This window comes from Mastomys coucha, unplaced genomic scaffold, assembly GCF_008632895.1.
Source record: "Mastomys coucha isolate ucsf_1 unplaced genomic scaffold, UCSF_Mcou_1 pScaffold23, whole genome shotgun sequence".
Lineage (NCBI taxonomy): Eukaryota > Metazoa > Chordata > Mammalia > Rodentia > Muridae > Mastomys > Mastomys coucha.
The window spans coordinates 110,047,828-110,065,505 of NW_022196906.1; the positions used below are offsets into that span (position 1 = coordinate 110,047,828).

The 17,678-nt window shown below is 44.6% G+C and overlaps 1 long non-coding RNA gene across 6 annotated transcripts in view; it reads left to right on the top strand.

Moving 5' to 3' along the window:
* The first annotated feature begins 272 nt into the window (after positions 1-272).
* Positions 273-17,678, top strand: part of LOC116072536 — a 20,315-nt gene continuing 2,909 nt past the window's right edge. The window contains exons 1-5 of one of the 6 annotated variants that reach the window (XR_004111500.1): positions 7,304-7,343; positions 7,525-7,552; positions 8,880-8,971; positions 10,508-10,736; positions 16,879-17,005. This is a non-coding gene — a long non-coding RNA (uncharacterized LOC116072536). Of the gene's footprint in view, positions 369-6,863; positions 6,999-7,298; positions 7,344-7,462; positions 7,553-8,879; positions 8,972-10,507; positions 10,737-16,878; positions 17,006-17,678 lie in introns of those variants that run through there. The other 5 variants (XR_004111499.1, XR_004111501.1, XR_004111498.1 and 2 more) reach the window with 5 other exon arrangements.

Sequence of the window (17,678 nt, forward strand, 5' to 3'; positions counted from 1 at the left end):
TGTTTGCCCACAGACACAACCATCTCTGACACTACTAATAATATTTCTAAGGAAATAGAAATGATGTGTAGAGAATTATCTATGAGGGGATGACAAGACAATCTCTGGACTATCCTAGGATGGAAGAAACGATAGGGGAACACATATGGAAGCAGATTTTCCCCTAAGCCACAATTCAAGCTCTGCTGAAGCTTGGTGCTGGAAGGCGTGATGGTGGCTGCAAGATGCCTATAGGAGAGCTGGTTCAAAGATGGAAGGATATGGGCAGTAGATCCAGATCCATTTGTTGGGTTGCCAGGGAAGCTCACCAGAAAGTGGCCTGAAGAGCCGTTAACTTTGCTGGGAAGCAGGAGGATGAGGGCATAAAGGTAATTATTTGTGTAGTGGGAATCTAGGAAATCTTGGGAATCCTGGGAATCCAGGGAATTCTGGGAATCCTGGGAATCCAGGGAACCCTGGGAATCCCTGGAATCCTTGGAAGCTGTCAGCAGGGAGCTGAGAGAAAAGCAGCTGTGAGGCCAGTGAGGTCACCTGGTGGCGACAAACTGCTGGGCTCATCAGACCATGCTCAGAAGCCTCACTCAAGGGCTTGCTCCAGAACTCACTGCTGAGAAACTTGTTAAAGGGGGCCATCCATGTCTTGCCACTTGCTCTAAGTGGACTTGAAAACTGCATTAGTGGAAGGCTCTTCTTAGACTTAAAGCAGGCACTCTTGCAGAGTCCAGATGCTTCTTAAGTTGCTCAGAGCCTTGGGCATGGATGGTGTGGTACGCACCTGTGATCCTAGTATGTGGGAGGTGGAGGTAGAGAGATGAGGAATGCAAGACAAGCTTCAGATATATAACAAATTTAAGCCTAGCCTGGGCTACATGAGATTCTGTGTCAAAATGGCTGTGATGGGGAACAGTGCTTTTGTAGCACGTGAAAGGCCCTGAATTCAATTTCTAGCACTAATAACAACAGAACCAAAACCAAAACTAACCAACTAAACCATAGAAAATACCCATGGCCACCCCATGGCTCCCACTGTGACAATATTTTTGGGTAGATGACAGGTTACTATATGGTTCAAACATTTTGTTCCAGTGTCATATTAATTGTAATGGGACAAAGGGGACTAAAATTGAGAGATTAAATGACAATGTCAAAGCAGGCTCTCAACCATAGAATCTGGATTTGGGACTCTTCACATCTGTTTCCTGGATTTGGTATAATTCCTTTCTGAGTACAGTTTTCAGAGTGAGCCCAAATGGGAACCAAATGGAGACCTAAGTATCACCTGCCTTCCTTGTGCTTTGAAGGGTTTGCTTGTTAACCTATTTAATGTTTGTTTGTTTGTTTGTTTGAGATAGGGTCTCCTGTGGCCTCAGCTGGGCTTCTCATCCCCGTCCTCTATATCCCCATGCTGGGATTACTGGCACCACCATGCCCTGTGTGGTGGGTTGCTGAGAATCAAACCCAGGGCCTTCTGCATGCTAGCCAAGTGCTCTACCAACAGAGCTTTGGCCCCAGCCCCTGCACTAAATAATTTTAATCTGAATGACAAATGAATAGAAATATACCCCTAAGAATGTAAATGTTAGCATTTGAAGAAATTGACTTGCTTTGGATTCGTCCTTCCTCTCCAGCTGATAGGAAGTAATTTACCCAAAAGTCAAAAACAAAGGAAAGTCCTCATAGTAGAGCCTGCTGGCGAGCCATGTGCTCTGCTCTGGGCCTCAGTGCTACAGAACACTGATAGAAGGCTACTTGTATCAATCACAGTCACTCATGTAATCTGACGGACACAACATTGCCCAATGAGAACATTTCCAAAACGTAATAGTCCAGAAACACTTCTCAAAGCAGCTGGCCCTGCTCCCAGAAGTGACAGCCTTTGGAAGCCAAGCTTTCTGCTTTTCCTCAAATGCTGCCCAAGTGAGAAGGCTGTTGGAGCAGAATAGAACTTGACACTAGAAAAATAAAGGGCTGGAGAGGTGTCTCGAAGGGTAAAGAACTGGCTATGTGCCTGCGGTTATGAAGTCCTGAGCTCTAAAACCAGGCTACATGTGTACATGTGATACTACAGATTTGTACTCCCAGTGTTCCTGTGGTATGATGTGATGTGGAAATAAAATAAGTCCCAGAATTTTGTGGGTAGCTAGCCTGGCATATACATCAGCAAGTCTTGTAGACCCTGTCTAAGGCAAAAGGTGGGAATGGAGATTTGAGGATGCTCTCTGACCACCATATGCACATTGTGGCATGCTTCCATTTCTCTGTGTGTACACATGTCACACACATACACGCACATGTAGATGTACACACACACACACACAAATTAAGAAAGAAAATGAAATAGTTGTGACATCTAACTCATTGACCATAATAGTTTTCTTCCACTCTCTTCCTCTTATTCTTTAGATTTAATTGTCTATGTTTATTTTGTATGTGTGAGTGTTTGTCTATGTGTATATATGTGTACCATTTGAATGCAGTGCTAAAGAAGGCCAGAAGAGGGTGTCAGAATCCCTAGTACTGGAGTTATGAACAAGTCCTCTGCAAGAGCAGCAAGGACTCTTAGCACCTGAGCCATTTTCCCAGCCCCTCTTTATATTCTGGATGGAAGTCTGGCCTAAGTGGGACATGAGCATGAGAGAAGAATGAAAGGCATGAGTGAGAACTTGAGGCAGAGGCAGGAACCACTAAAGACCACTTGTTTAAAACCGAGAATGTGACACACTAAGGAATATTGTGTATCTATTCTTCCCATTAGTGTGGCAATCTAATAAAATGTCTATCTTGAGAATTAGGGAAGATCAGAGTCTATTGTTGAGTGTTCTCCCTGCAAGGAAACCCGACCTCCTCAGAGAAAGCATACATGTGGAGTGTAGGAGACAAACAGCCTCCCAGCCTAGGGGAAAGATGGGTTTCCATTTGTTCAGAGTTCAGGAAATTCTAAGACAGAGTGGTCTAAAACTATGCAGCTTGGGGAGAGATGGCTCAGCGGCTAAGCCCATTTGTTGCTCTTGAAGAGGATCCTGATTCAATGCTCAGTACCTACAATCAACTCACAAATGTGCCTACCTTCATTTCCAGGAGACCTGATATTTCTTTCTGACTCCAGGAGCACACGAGTTCTGTACAGACATACATTTGGGCATAACACCTATACAGATCAGACACACCACTGTGCAATGATAGTTGTCATTTCTCATAAGCACTGACTCCTAGAGGGGGCTTGTTGGACTTGTAAGTTTTTCAAGAGGAAGAATTTTCAAATTGGGAGGTTCATCTAGGTCTTGGAAGATTGAAAAGACATGTGACCAATGACAAGTCTGCTCATTCAAGAATGACTGAAAAAACTCAGCTTACTTTGTTAGTATAGCCAATGGTTTGTGGTAGACCAGCTGTCCATGATGTGATGGATAGATGCATACTACAATGTTTCCATATAAAGTACTGCTGTTAGGTAACTCAGATCAAAGGAGCTAGCCATAGGATACATGTAACTCTGAGAGTAGGTTTCTAAATAACCATGGTGAGCATCAGAAGTCAGAGTAAATGACTGTGCAGGCTGCAAACTGACGGAACTCTAGATAGAAATGCTATCGGGTCCATAGTGCTGAAAGGATGCTTGTCTCTAGCACAGGGAAAATGAAGAATGGGAAAGGTGAATTTCAGAGACACACAGCAGATTTTGGGGGGTGATGCAAGTACTTGTGTGGCTTCCTATGAGAGTCTCAGAAGCATGACCACATATCTAGAACATCAAAACATATCTCATACATCAAATTGAACAATTGGAATTGTTTGTGCCAATTGTGTCTCAGAAATATGTTAGACAAAGAGGAAATTCTACCTGTGTCTTAGTCATAAGAATGAGTTGGATGTTAAGAGCTCCTGGAAAAGAAAGCTGCCTGTTAGGTTGAGGGACAGAGTATTTCTCATGGAGATGAGGAGGCTCATCATAGTGGGAAAGCCTCAGTAGCTTCCAAGGTGTTAGAGCCATTGATTGTGCTTTCTCGGTCTCTATCTAGCGGTGTGTGTGTATGTGTGTGTGTGTGTGTGTGTGTGTGTGTGTGAAGGCTCTTGCATGTAGAGGTCACAGGACAGGCTTGGATGTCATTCCTCAGGAGGAATCTACTTTGATTTTTGAGACAGTACATCTGGATCTTTCCAGGTAGGCTAGTCTTGTGGGCCAGTGAGTCCCATGGATCTTCCTATCTCTGCTTTTATGATAACTAAGAAAAGATGGGAGTTGGCTTGGGTGAGTCTGGAGTCCAGAGAGGGAAGAGCAGACATTGATAGCAGCTATTTCCAGGAGGGCAGGTAAGAGAGAGTATGGGTTAGGGAGGGAGGCAGGCAGGCAGGAGGAGTATATGGAATTCTTTGATATTTAGAAATATAGTAGAGACTTGGAAATGGAGCAGCCAGTAAGATACAAGGGTGCATGTGATCATCATCGAAAATGTACTAAGACTATAAAAGTTGCAAATTAAGGCTAAGGAGATGCTCAGCAACTGTATGCAAACCAGAGAACCCCAGTTCAAGTCCCCTAGAGTCCATGTAAAAAGCAGTACGAGGCCATGTGTACCTGCAGCCCCCAAGCTGTGAAGGTCGAGGCAGGAGAATTGATTGGGCTTGCTGTCTGCTAATCTAGCTCTGGGTTTAATGAAACAACGTTTCAAGGGAACAAGATGGACAAAGTTAGGGCAGGATGTCCATCTCAATGTCCTCCTAAGGGAACAAGATGGTCAGTGACAGAACAGGATGTCTGTCCCAGTGGCCTCCTTTGACCTTAGCACATGTGCCCACTGATGCACATAGCCACATGCATCCTGTACCACATACACACATGCCTCACATGCATGCATACTGCACACACATGCACACAAAGATATACAGATACACACTGAACACACATGCATGCTCATGTACACTCACCCAAACAAAAACAAAAATATAAATAAAAGAAAAATATGATCCTTCTTGGGTCCTGAAGCTTGTTAGATGCTCTCTCCCTCTCTCTCTCTCTCTCTGTGTGTGTGTGTGTGTGTGTGTATGTGTGTTTTAACTTTATACCTGGCTTTCACTTTAATTTATTATTGATTTTATTGAGACAGATATCTAGGCTAGCCTTGAACTTGCGATGCTCCTGCTCTGCCTCCTAACTGTTGGAACTACAGGCACACAGCTTCATCAGAAAGCACATCTGACTTTCTCCTATCCTTTCTGCTTCAGATATTGAGGACAAAGCTTCCTGACTCAATGCACCCTGGGGCTTTGCTCTCATGTCTAACGACCTTGGGTAGAACTAAACCCTGGGGAAAGAGCACTTCAGAGAGGCGCGAGAGCCTGAGAGCACGACTTTGCTCATGAAGGACGTCTTTGATACAGTAGAACAACAATGATATTATTGTCACCCAACAATTTCATTCTTAGAGCAAGAGCTATATATAAATCCTAAGAATGCATTCATTGGGCTTGGGAAAGGCAGCTTTGTGAGTGGGAAGAGAAGTTACTTCAGCACCAGGACAAACACCCTTTCTGAAGACTACACTGCTGGCTTCCCTTAGATGTTCCCATCAGTTCTTCCTCTCCCCGACATCTGCTTTCTTCAGAGGCTCAACATTGCATCTTTGTTTCCTGCAGATCCCCTCGACCCCTCAGACTCCTGAGTGATGCCTGGTTGTAACTCATCCTTTCCCAGGGAACTCGAGAGCAGATTGCTCAGGCCTCCCAGCTATGGCTGATTAGAAAATCCAGCATTTAGTAATTATACCATGAGATGGATGTGAACTATCTGGAGTTATCACAGAGTGTGTCTGATAGCTGCTGAGTATGAAGGGTCTCTCTTGTAAAAGAAGCTTTCGGTCCTCAAGATGTCTAAGGGACCCTTTTAGCTGCACTGTAGGATTTCCAACACTGCTTAATCACCAATATGAATCGCAAGATTGCATCATAGTACACGTGCATCCTGAGGTTGGCTAAATGGCCTGGCGATTTCAGTGCAACCTATGGGTGAGAGTAATACCTTCTAAATTACCTCTCTCCATTCCTATAGCCCAGCCATAATGGGTTTTGGGTTTTGGAATTGCCTTTTTTTTTTTCCTTTTGGATAAATTCAGGATTCTGAGGAGGGTTGTACAGTGATTTTAATTTCAGAGAAATATTAACCCCTTCTTTGCTGGTCTGTATTAAAAGATGAACATCACCAGGAGTTGTGAAGCATTACTTTATCTTTTCAGAGCTCCTACCATTTCAGAGCATTCTCCTGCTGAGAATCCTGCTGACCCTGCATTTCTTGCCTCCCTGGAGCTAGTTAACGGCTTCGAACCTTGAATTATAATGACTGCTCAGCTCATAGACTGACTTTTCCTTCTGTTGGATTGATGGTCAGAATTTTTTTCTAATTTTCTAGTTTTTCATCAGTTTCCCACTCAAAGAAAAAATAAATAAATAAAAATGGGGCTGAGGAGATTGCTTGCTGTGCAAGGACAAGGACCTGAGTTCAATACTCTAGAACCTACAAAAGTTAGATCTGGTAGTACACATCCATAATCCTAGTCCTTCCACATTGAGATGGGAGGCAGAGGCTGGAAAATGTCTCCTGTGGGCAGCACCATCCCCTAGGCAGGTGGCCCTGGGCTGTGTAAGAAAACAAACTCATCAGGAGCCTGAGAGTGAGTACACAAGCAAGGCACTGTTCCTCATGGTTTCTCTTTCAGTTCCTTCCCAGACTTCCCTCAATCATAGACCGCAACCTGGAAGCTCAAGTTAACCCTTTCCTTAACTTACTTTTGGTCAGAATGTTTTATCACAGCAACAGAATGGAACTGGAATACAACCTTTGGCTCAAGTTCCAGGTCTTGGTGTCATAGAGTGTGTGTTACAATTTTACTCAGGATCTGAGCATAGCAGTAAGGGTCTGTGGTTGAATAAGAATGGCCCTCACTTGGCTCATATATTTGAAAGCTTAGTCAACAGGGAGTGGCTCTACTCAGAAGGATTTGGAGGTATAGCTTTGTTGGGGTAGCTGTGTCCTTGGTGGAGGAAGTGTGTCACTGAGGGTAGGCTTTGAGGCTTCGGAAGTCCAAAGAAGACCCAGCATATTCTCTCTGTGTCTTTGTCTCTGTCTCTGTCTCTGTCTCTGTTTCTCTCTCTCTCTCTGTTTCCTGTAGATCCAGTTGTAGAATTCTCAGCTACTTCTCCAGCACCATGTCCTCTCTCTCTCCCTCTCTCTTTCCCTCCCCCCCCCCTGTTTCCTGTAGATCCGGTTGTAGAATTCTCAGCTACTTCTCCAGCACCATGTCTGCCCCATGTTCTCCACCATGATGAGAATGGACTAAACCTCTGAAACTGTAAGCCAGCCCCAGTTAAATGCTTTCCTTTATAAGAGTTGCTATCTATGGTCATGTGCCTCTTTACAGCAATAAAACAGCGACTAAGTCAGGGTCCCTTTTAAATCTTATCCTTTAAGCTGAGGATCTTCTATTTTCCATCATCCACTCAATTTGAAGATGTTTTCCTCCACTGCTTTAGCAAGTATTTAAACCAATATCTGCACTCAGTAAGTCCTTGTTTTATCTTTGTTTTCTTTTGTTTTTCCTTCATGAGATCCTGTAGCTTAGGCTTACAGTTATTCCCCTGCCTCCGCCTCCTGAGTGTTCAGAGTACAGGCAGTAGCCACCCAGTTCTGTTTATACAATGTCTCACTGTACATTCCTTAAGATACAATCCATTCTTGTTTAGGAAAGCCGTGGCGTAATAATTACGGTTATTTTAACTAGCATTTGTGCAGACTAGTTATATGTCAATTTGACAAGCGAGAAGCATTTGGGAAAAAAGGAAATTGGATTTAGAAAATGCCCTCACCAGAGTGGTCTGTGGACAGCCTGTGCTGCATTTTCTTGATGGATAGTTATTTGATCCAGCTTACTGTGGGTGATGGTACCCCTGGGCTGGTGGTCCTGGGTGCTATAAAAAAAAAAGCAGGCTGAGCATGCCAGTAAGCAGCTCTCTCCCACAGCCTCCACATTGTTAGTTCTCATCTCCAGGCTTCCTCTGCCTTAAGTTCCTGCCCAGCTTCCCCGGGGTGATGGACTACATGTTGTAAAATGAAACAAATTCATTTCCTCCCTAAATTGATTTTGGCCATGCTGTTTTAGAAAACCTCTTTAGTTAATTAGAAACCTTAACTAAGACAGCATTTATTTTAATAGTGCTATTTAGCAGGTACTGTGCTGTGCTAAAGATAAAATGTAGACAAGGGGCTAGAGAGTTGGCTCAGCATTGAGGACCACTCACTAGCTGCTTTTCTAGAGGAGCTGTGTTTGATTTCCAGCACCCACATGGCACCTTGCGATTTTCTGTAGTCCTAAGAGATCTTAGAACTGAAGTTCCAAGAGATCATACATCCTTATATAGCATAGGAAGGCACCAGGCACTCATGTGTGCTATACAGACATGCATGGAGACAAAAATGCCTGCACACATAAACACTAAATGCAAATAAGATACAGTATTTAACAGGTCATCTATATTTACATATGGTAAAATAACGAGTTAAATAAATGACTAATGTTGTGTGATGTAATTGGTATTGTCGGGAGTCTCAATGTGACCAGATAGCAGGGGCTAAAGCTTGACTCCCTCTGTGTGCATCACTTCTGTGTGTCTCACATCACCTCTGTGTGCATCACCTCTGTCTGCATCAGTACCATGTGCATCACCTCTATCTGCATCAGCACCACATGCATCACCCTTCCATACATTGCCTCTGTTTGCATCACCTCTGGGTGTATCACCTCCGTGAGCATCACCCCCGTGAGCATTACATTTATGCTGTGCTGTTCCTGAAAGCAAGGCAACAGTTGAAACTTTTTCCATGTGAGCAGGGGTTCTTTCAAGCAAATGAGACAACAAATGCAGTCTGGAACATCCCAGGAAGATTCAACATAAGCGAGGAGAGAAGATGTGACTATATGAGGTATGTTTTAAACCCTGCTACGGGCATCCACTCCAGGAATCAATGAGCAAAAGGAAGGATGGTGGGGAATGGAAGGGCAGGGTTGAGACCATGCAGTAAATTCTGTGAAATGGCATTTAGGTTTCCTGCTATGGGTCCTTGGCTCTCACAATGAGATCTGAACACCAGGAGTATCATCAGCTCTGGTTAGCTTGCTAGAAATAGGCTCTGGGAGCTGCTAAGCTGCAATCATCTCACTAGTAAGGCTAAGATGTTCTGTGTCTATATGTCCTGGAGCCTGAGATACATGGCTAGGGTAAGGCTAAGATGTTCTGTGTCTGTATGTCCTGGAGCCTGAGATACATGGCTAGGGGTCACATAGTGCATTCCAGGTGGAATTTAGGACAAAGAAAACTTACCCTCGTTACTTCCCTTAAGATATACAAACAAACCCTTTTAATCTCCAGTCCCCTGTGTGTGTGTGTGTGTGTGTGTGTGCATGTGTGTGTGTGTGTGTGTGTGTGTGTGTGCTTGCCTATCAGGACAAGAAGGTGACCCTGGATCCCTTGGAGCTGGAGTTACAGGCATTTGTGAGCTTCTGACATATTTACTGAAATATGTGTACAGAGCCATCTCCCCTGCCCTTTAAACACAAGTTTTAGTGCCATCGGGGTAGATTGTGAAGGTTAATACTGATTGTCTATTTGGTGGGATTTATAATAACTGAGGAGAAAGACTTCTGGGCATGTCGCTGAGGTATTTCCAAAGAGGTTTAACTGAACAGAGAGACCAACTACTTTCTGTGGCTCCATCCCATGCCATATCAACAAAAGCAACAAAAGCTAAGGCAGAGACCTACAATATCTTTGTGTCTTTAGTAGAACACATTAATAGCATTCGAAGAAGAAGACTTTGAACTATGTATGGTCATTTCAGGGCCATAATGCTGCTTTAGTCTGAGATAGCCCATGATGCTGCGATTATCTGTTACCAGGATGGTTTTCCTGAGTACAACCAGGCTAATCTTTAGCAGCCAGTGTGAAATGCCTGCAGCCTCAGTGGCTTCGGAAGTGTGCAGAGTCCTCCCATCAAGGGCTGGACACTGCCAGTCTCTGTGGTTTATTCTTCGAAGTGGAGCCATGGGCAGTAACAATCTAGAGGACTGTGTTTCCTGGCCACTGGGTGTTTCTTTCTTCACACACTCACTTCCTCTCTGGGCTGTCACGTGTGATGGACACTTGTGCTCTGTGGATGCTCGCTGAGTGAAGTCCTCTAATGAGTTTCCCTTAGATTCTCATTTCTGGCAAGTTTGCTGATGGCCACCAAAAACCTAAGTGCTCCTGAGAGGGAGAAGGAAGGGAGGAGAGAGAGGGACAGGGTGGAGAGAGAGAAAGGATGGGGATAAGGGAGACTAATGTCACAAAATTGTCCCTAGACTAGGGTTGCTGATTTAGGAGAGACTCCATTTCCTAAGGAATGTAGTAACATCATTTTCAACAAATAGTAAAACTACCCCAAATCCTATAACTTATTCTCTTGTTCCCATGTCTCTTACAGACAGCCAGGAGCCCAGCCAGAGCTACAAGGAAGTGCTATTGGTCAACATTGATGCCCAGTGATTGCTTAGCTCTCCCAAGGCACAGAGACTCGGATACCAGCACAAGTCACCAGCACACGTGACCAGAATCATGGCTTTTATTTCCATAGGTGGTCCCCTTCATGGCTTTTATTTCTGTAGGTGGTCCCCTTCTCCTCTTTGCCTCTGACATCCTCCTCCACAAATCAGGTAAAGCAAATGTTAAACAATGTTGATCCATATGCAGTTAGGAGCCTTCGGACTTCTCATGGACCTGAGATAAAATCCCACCTTTCCTTTGTATCCTGTTGTATCTTCTTGCTTTAGCCCCACACACTCCTGAGAAACCCATTTGTACCATTCTTTCTCTATCATCATCTCCTCCTCCACCCCTCCTCCTCTACCTCTTCCTCTCCAACCTCCTTCTCCACCTTTTTCTCCTCCCTCATCTCTTCCACCCCTCCTCTTCCCTCACCTCCTTCCTGACCTTCTCCTCCAGCTCCTCTTTCACCCCTCCCCTTCATTTTACTCACCACCATTACTGCTCATTGCTCCAATCTAAGTACTCATCTCCATCTTCTCGTTCGGTCCTCTGTTCAAAGCCTTTGGAGCGGCAGGCCATTCTTGAACCTGTGGCCCACACCTTCCCTCTCCACATTTATCCTCCATCTCCCTCCCCTCTAAACATCCTTGATACCACTCATTGCTACTTTACAGTTTAGAAGACATCCCACAGTTTTGTTTTGCTTTTTGGTTGTTTGTTTGCTTGTTTGCTTGTGTTGTGCTTGTGTTTTGTGTTTTTGTGGGTCTTTTCCCAGGCTCCTCTGTGCTAAGCTTTCAGGTCTGTGCCACCAAATCTCCCTCCAGATGTTGGTTTCAAATAGATGCCACGCTCTGAGGCCTAAGCACCATTTCAAGAGGAAATCATATAATCCTTATTTATTTGCTTGGTTCTATCTTTGGGACCCAAAGAAAACTAGAAGCAGCTGCTCTCGCCCATGTGCGTTTTGTTTACTATTTCAGGGTTATTATTTTGTACGTTAGCTCTGAAAGTTCTCTTTGAATCCTTCTATTTATAAAGCTAGTAAATAATTATGTGAAAATCAACCCAGTTGAGTGAGTAAAGTCATTTGGAGATGGAGGCAGTACATTCAATGGCATGCTGTGTCCAGCAGGCCTGTCCAACGCATTGTTTAAGGCAGGGTTTTAATACGCCATCCATGTTGGCCTGGAAACATTTTTTTAAAGATTTTTTTTTTTAATTTTAAATTTGTGAGTGAGTATGAGTGTGAGACAGGGGAGAGGGAAGGGAAGGGAGAGGAAGGTAGAAAGAGAGGAAGGAGGAGGAGAGAGGGGACCGGGGAGGAAAGAGAAAGAGAAAAAGAGAGGGAGAGAGAGGGAGAGAAAGAGAAAGAGAAGAGAGAGAGAGAGGGAGAGGGAGAGAAAGAGAGAGAGAAGAGAGAGAGAGGGAGAGAAAAAGAGAGAGAAGAGAAAGAGTTCTTAAAGGCTTCCTCTCTCTCTAGAGTTACAGGCAGTTGTGATCTGCCTGATGTGAGTTCTGGGAGCCAAACTCTGGTCTTCTGCAAGAGTAGGAAATGTTCCTAACTAGTGAATCACCCTCAGCCCCTGTCCAACTTTGTGACTTTGGGTGTGAGTCCTCACTGGCCATTTGTGTAATGGAAAAAGTAAAAGCCAATATAACAACCAACCAATCCCCCTCCACACAATAAATAATGTTTGGGGGTTTGTTTTCATGTGTGTATATGTGTGTATGTGTGAATGTGTGTGTGTATGTGTGTGTATGTGTGAATGTGTGTATATGTGTATATGCATGTATGTGTGTGTATGTATGTATGTGTGTATGTGTGAATGTGTGTGTATGTGTGTATGCATGTATGTGTGTGTATGTGTGAATGTGTGTGTATGTGTGTATGCATGTATGTGTGTGTATGTGTGAATGTGTGTGAATGAGTGTGTATGTGTATGTATGTGTGTGTAAGTATGTGTATGTATATGTATGTGTATGCATGTGTGTGTATGTGTGTGCATGTATATGTATGTGTGTGTATGTGTATGCATGTGTCATGTACACATGGAAATCAAAGGATAGCCCTGAGTATCATTCCTCACCTACCATCCACCTTGGTTTTGTTTGTTTGTCTTGTTTTGTTTTTGAGACTGGATCACTGACCAGCCTTGAACTTATCAAATAGACCAGGCCGGGAGGCATCAAGACCCAGAATCATTCTGTTTCTGCTTCCTTCTTAAGGCAGGTTCAGGGACCAAACTCAGTCTCTTGAACTTCTGAGGCAAGTATTTGACCTATTGCATCATCTCCCACATCCAGGCAGGCAATCTTAACACATGCGTTGTGCCTCATTGTGTCTAGAATTTATGCAACAGGATGGTAACCAGGCTTCTGGTTCTAGAATGGTATGTATGATTCAGTTGCAAAGCAAACTAAGGAAAGATCCCAAGTTGACTACAGGACTAATTGCTTTCTTGGATGTTTTTTCCCTTTCATTCTGAAAGAGAAAAGCTTGGCAGTATTTGGAGTGGGGTCAAGGGTGTATTAATTATTTACTGTGGGTTACAGTTTTCATGTAGAAACAACAAAGGTGCATTTTGACATGTTTACTAATTATTCCAAAGTATTTTTCTTTTAATACTTGGCTGATACTATTTTCCTACAGCCGTGGCAGGAAATCAGAGCAAGCAAATTTCCTTAGAGATGCAGCAGGACAGTGTTTTGAAATACTGCCTAGCGTTCAGTGGAAACACTGGGCTTTTATTCCATGGCTGTATCTCTGTTGTTCTGACATTTTATTCTTAATTGTTCCCTTAGTGATGGTAGTTGCTGCCACCACTGTGAAGAAAAGATAGCAAGGGGAGAGCCCTGGGAAGAAAGAAATAGGAAGATAATTCTGGAAATGGACTTTCTTTTCTATTACAAAGGAGGCAAAGATTGCTTACATCAAACTTCATTGCTAAAGTTCTGGTAAACTAACTGTTCTCCAGAGAGTGACCTCTGTAACAGAAAGCCTGGTCATTTTGGCCCAACCAGGGAAGGTTGCTCGGGCAGGCAGAGATGAATTTGTTACAAGACTTACAGGGACTTACAGGAATGAATGGCCTACAGCCTTCCTCTTATCAGATGGAGCATGAGGTGGCCCACACATGTGACGTCAATGCATTTGGAAACCCTGTGAAGTACGGCAGGTGTACCGGTGACTTTTATCACCTCTGTGCCAAAGTGTCTGACAGGTTGGCATGGAAGGATTTCCTGCCTTACAGCTCCGGGCTGATGCATTTCGTCCTGGTGGAGAAGGCATGGAGCAGGAAGCAGAGTCTGGCTGGTCACACTGCATCAACAGTCAAGGAGCAGAACGAACAGGAGGAGGAGCTGGGTTTGCAAACCTGAAGGGGTACCACCAGGGATAGATTTCTTATATCAAGATTCCACCTCCCAGTGGTTCCACAGTTCTACCAAACAGTGAGCAGCTGAGGAACAAATGTTCAAAGAGATGAACGCACGCAGGACAGCTCACATTTAATCCTTAGATAGTTACAGCCCGGGTAGAGGACTGTGTGGCCAGATAGCCTGACTAGCAGTTCTTTGACGTGTTCTCTCCCATGTGGTGTCTCGGAACTGCTCCCAGGTAACTAATACTGACTGAACCTGCCAGAATATGGAAACCTTCTCTCCGTGTTCCTCCGTGTCTGGTACTATGAAGTAAGCTATCCTTTGTATCAAAGTCTCCTCTCTTCTCTTATACAACAGCACCTTGGGAACTTCCTTCAGCGGAGCCCAGGAGTGGTGTGTGTGCAAAACCAAGATAGCTTTGTCTTAATGAGTTGCATGATGGCAGTTATCCCTGGCGGTGTTTACGAAGCTGTGTGAATGGGATAACAGGGTGAGGATGCTCAGGGATTCAGTAAGAAACCACAGGCTCGCTTTCTTCAGGGGCAATAGTATCCTTAGACACAGAACAGAGCTGTCCCTGAAACCAAGCAGGATAGAAACCATCCACAGTTGCCATTTTGGCATAAAAATGCCTCTTCCTGCCTTATCAAATCTTTAAGGCTCTCACAGGAGTACAAGCACCAGAGAATGATGGCTTCACAGGATCTGCCAGGCAGAAATCTCTGTTCCTGCAGTGGGCTCTGGAGAAGTTTTCAAGCTGAGTATCTCATAAACACCCTGGAGCAGTCTGGTCACATGACCCGAGTCCCAAGGGTCCTTCGATGGAGGTCTGTGGAGAGACTCTCAAATGCACCACACTGGGAGAGCTGGTGGTGAGGCACAGGAAGAAGTCTCTATGGATGTATGCAACATGTGGACACTATCTAGAAATGCCACACCATCATCTGGCCTGTGGCAGCACTCATCAGATGGAATGGGGTTGGGGAGGTGGGGTTGAGGAAGGAGGAGAGAAAAATAAAGACCAAAGGAGAGAGAGTGAGAATATTGGGGGAGAAAATGAGAATGAAGATCAGACAGCAGAGAGGAGAGTGAGAGAGCAAGAGCAAGAGAGCGCACGGGAGGGGGAGAATTATATATATATATATATATATATATATATATATATATATATATATAATTAGAGAGAGAGAGAGAGAGAGAGAGAGAGAGAGAGAGAGAGAGAGAGAGAGAGAGAGCAAGAGAGTCCTTTTGTTCTTAAATTGAAGGCATCTCTCCCAGCCTGGAGCCTCTTGAGAAACAAGAACTTTCTTGAAAAGCAGTTAGCACCAGCAGGAAAAGTTCCACCAGGGAGGTGCTTAGAGGGAAGGGGAGGAGGTGGGGATGGGATTTCTAAGGCTTCCTAGGACGCCTGTGAATGTTTTTCCAGTCTTGGAAGCATCTCCCATGGCCGAATCTTCCTAGCACCTGTCTGCTAGTTGAAGTTGCCGTCCATTTATTCTGGAACGACTTTTTTAAGGATGAAAAATGAAGGATTGCAGGATGGTAGCTCCCTGCTGAGCAACTGGTCTGACTAAACGTTTGAGTCTATTTGTAGAGCATCCGTGCTTGGCTTCAAGAATATATTCTTGCTCTAGCCAGCATGGCGAAAAATATTCCTACCCCAAGGAAGCTCTGAAGGATAGGATGTAAGCTTCAGGAATCCATCTTAGGTGCTATCCCTGAGGTATCTTGGTGGAGAAACACAGGCTGGCTTAGAAGGGGCCCTGGGTTAAACTCAACTTGCTACATTGACAGACACTTGCAGAGGGATCCATGCTGAAGGCTTTTCTAGTAATGTGTTTGTGGTCTCCCCTCCCCAACACTCCCCTCTCCCTCTGGTATGCGTGTGTGTGTGTGTGTGTGTGTGTGTGTGTGTGTGTGTGTGTGTGTAAGTCAGAGGCCTGTGCCTTCCTTAATCATTCTCTACCTTTATTTTATTTTTTTATGTTTATGTTTAGCCTGCTTATGTGTCTGTACACCACATGAGTTTCTGGTACCCTTGAGGGGCAGAAGAAGGTTTCAGATCCTCTAGAACTGAAGTTATAGATGGCTGTGCACAGTCTTGGGTGGGTGCTAAGAACTAAACCCAGGTGTTCTGTAAGAGCAGTGAGTACTTAAAGCCGCGAGAAAGCCTTCCACCTGCCCCATTTAATGGTTTGAGACTGGAGCTTGCAATGGGACCTCGGGGCTTGCTGCTGGTTTAGCTAGACTGGGCCGAATTCCCCAGGGAGCCTCCTTTCTCTGCCTCTCCAGTGCTGGGATCACACCCAGGCACCAGCACCAGATCTGAATGGGTCCTCAGTGCTTGGGTGGCAATAACCTTACCTTCTGAGCCATCTCCACAACCCAATTCCTGTACAAATAGATAGAATTGAGCAAGATCAAGTTCTATCAGGAGGGGCAAAGAAATGATAGGGTTGCTTACAATGATGACTCAAGGAAAATCTGACATCAGCAATTCTCCTGGAATGTAACTTCTCTCTCCCACTCCCTCTCCTTTTCCCTCTCCCTCTCCCACTCCATCTCCCTCTTCCACTCCCTCTCCCACTTCCTCTCCCTCTCCCTCTCCCTCTCCCTCTTCCTCTCTCTCTCCCTCTCCCACTCCCTCTCCCTCTCCCCCTTTCTTTCCCTCTCTCTCTCCCTCTTTCTGGTACTGATGGAGTAGCCCATCCAGGTCAACCATCTGCTTAAACCCTACAAATGCTAGATAAGGTGAATCAATGAGCAGGCAGCTGGTAAGCAGCTCTGGGGAGGAAACGGATTTTGGAAACGTGTTGTGACCACTGAATTGCTTTCTGTGTTGTAACATTGACTAAGGTGTGATAGGTGGTGTGGGGACAAGGAGCCAAGCAGAAAGATGACAGCCCAAGCATTTCTCACTCTTCCTAGCCTGAGGTGACAAATGTGGGAGATGAAGATTATTAAGTGAGCCAGAACATGAGACAGCTCTAAAGTCCCCGAGGAAGAAGAACGACCACTGTTGAACTCTGCAGATTCTGTTTTCTCGTGCATAACTGTAAGCTTTGCACAGAGCGGAGGCATCTAAGGAGGCAGGGAGGAGGGTGGAGGGCTAACATGTTAGGCAGAGCTTCTTAGCAGGCTGGTGATGCTGATGAGGTAGAATTTTAATATCAGGGCATTTCAGAGGAGGGTGCTCTGCAAATAGGCAGTCCAGAGGCTGGATGGCTGTGTCTCAGGAGGAGGGCAAGCATCAGGAACAGAGCAGGCTTCAACAGCACAGAAACGTGAATCCTGCCAGGTCCAGAGTGCATCATGGTGTTCTGCCCCTAACCTCTTCCCCTCCCGGAAAGGATGCACTCTCTACAGACAACAGAGTCATCTCGGCTGCGTCCTGCTTGGCTGAGCTCCTAACCCTGGCACTAAAGAAAGATTGACATATTTTGAGACTGACACGGCAGACCAAACTCTTATGCTCATTGATAGAAAAACCTTCGACAATACCTTTTCCAATAACACTCATCAATGATTTTAAAGCACCACATGCAAGTAGGGTAGACTTCAGAAAAGTCAGGTATTTCATTGTTAAGAACATTAATCAACCCAATTTTCTTATTTTTAAAAAATCAAGAAGAAATTGTAAATTATCTCCATAAATGCAGACGTTTGAGAAAATCAAAATATTCAGAGTTTAAAGAATTTAACCGATTTCAGTAAATAAGACCTCTCTA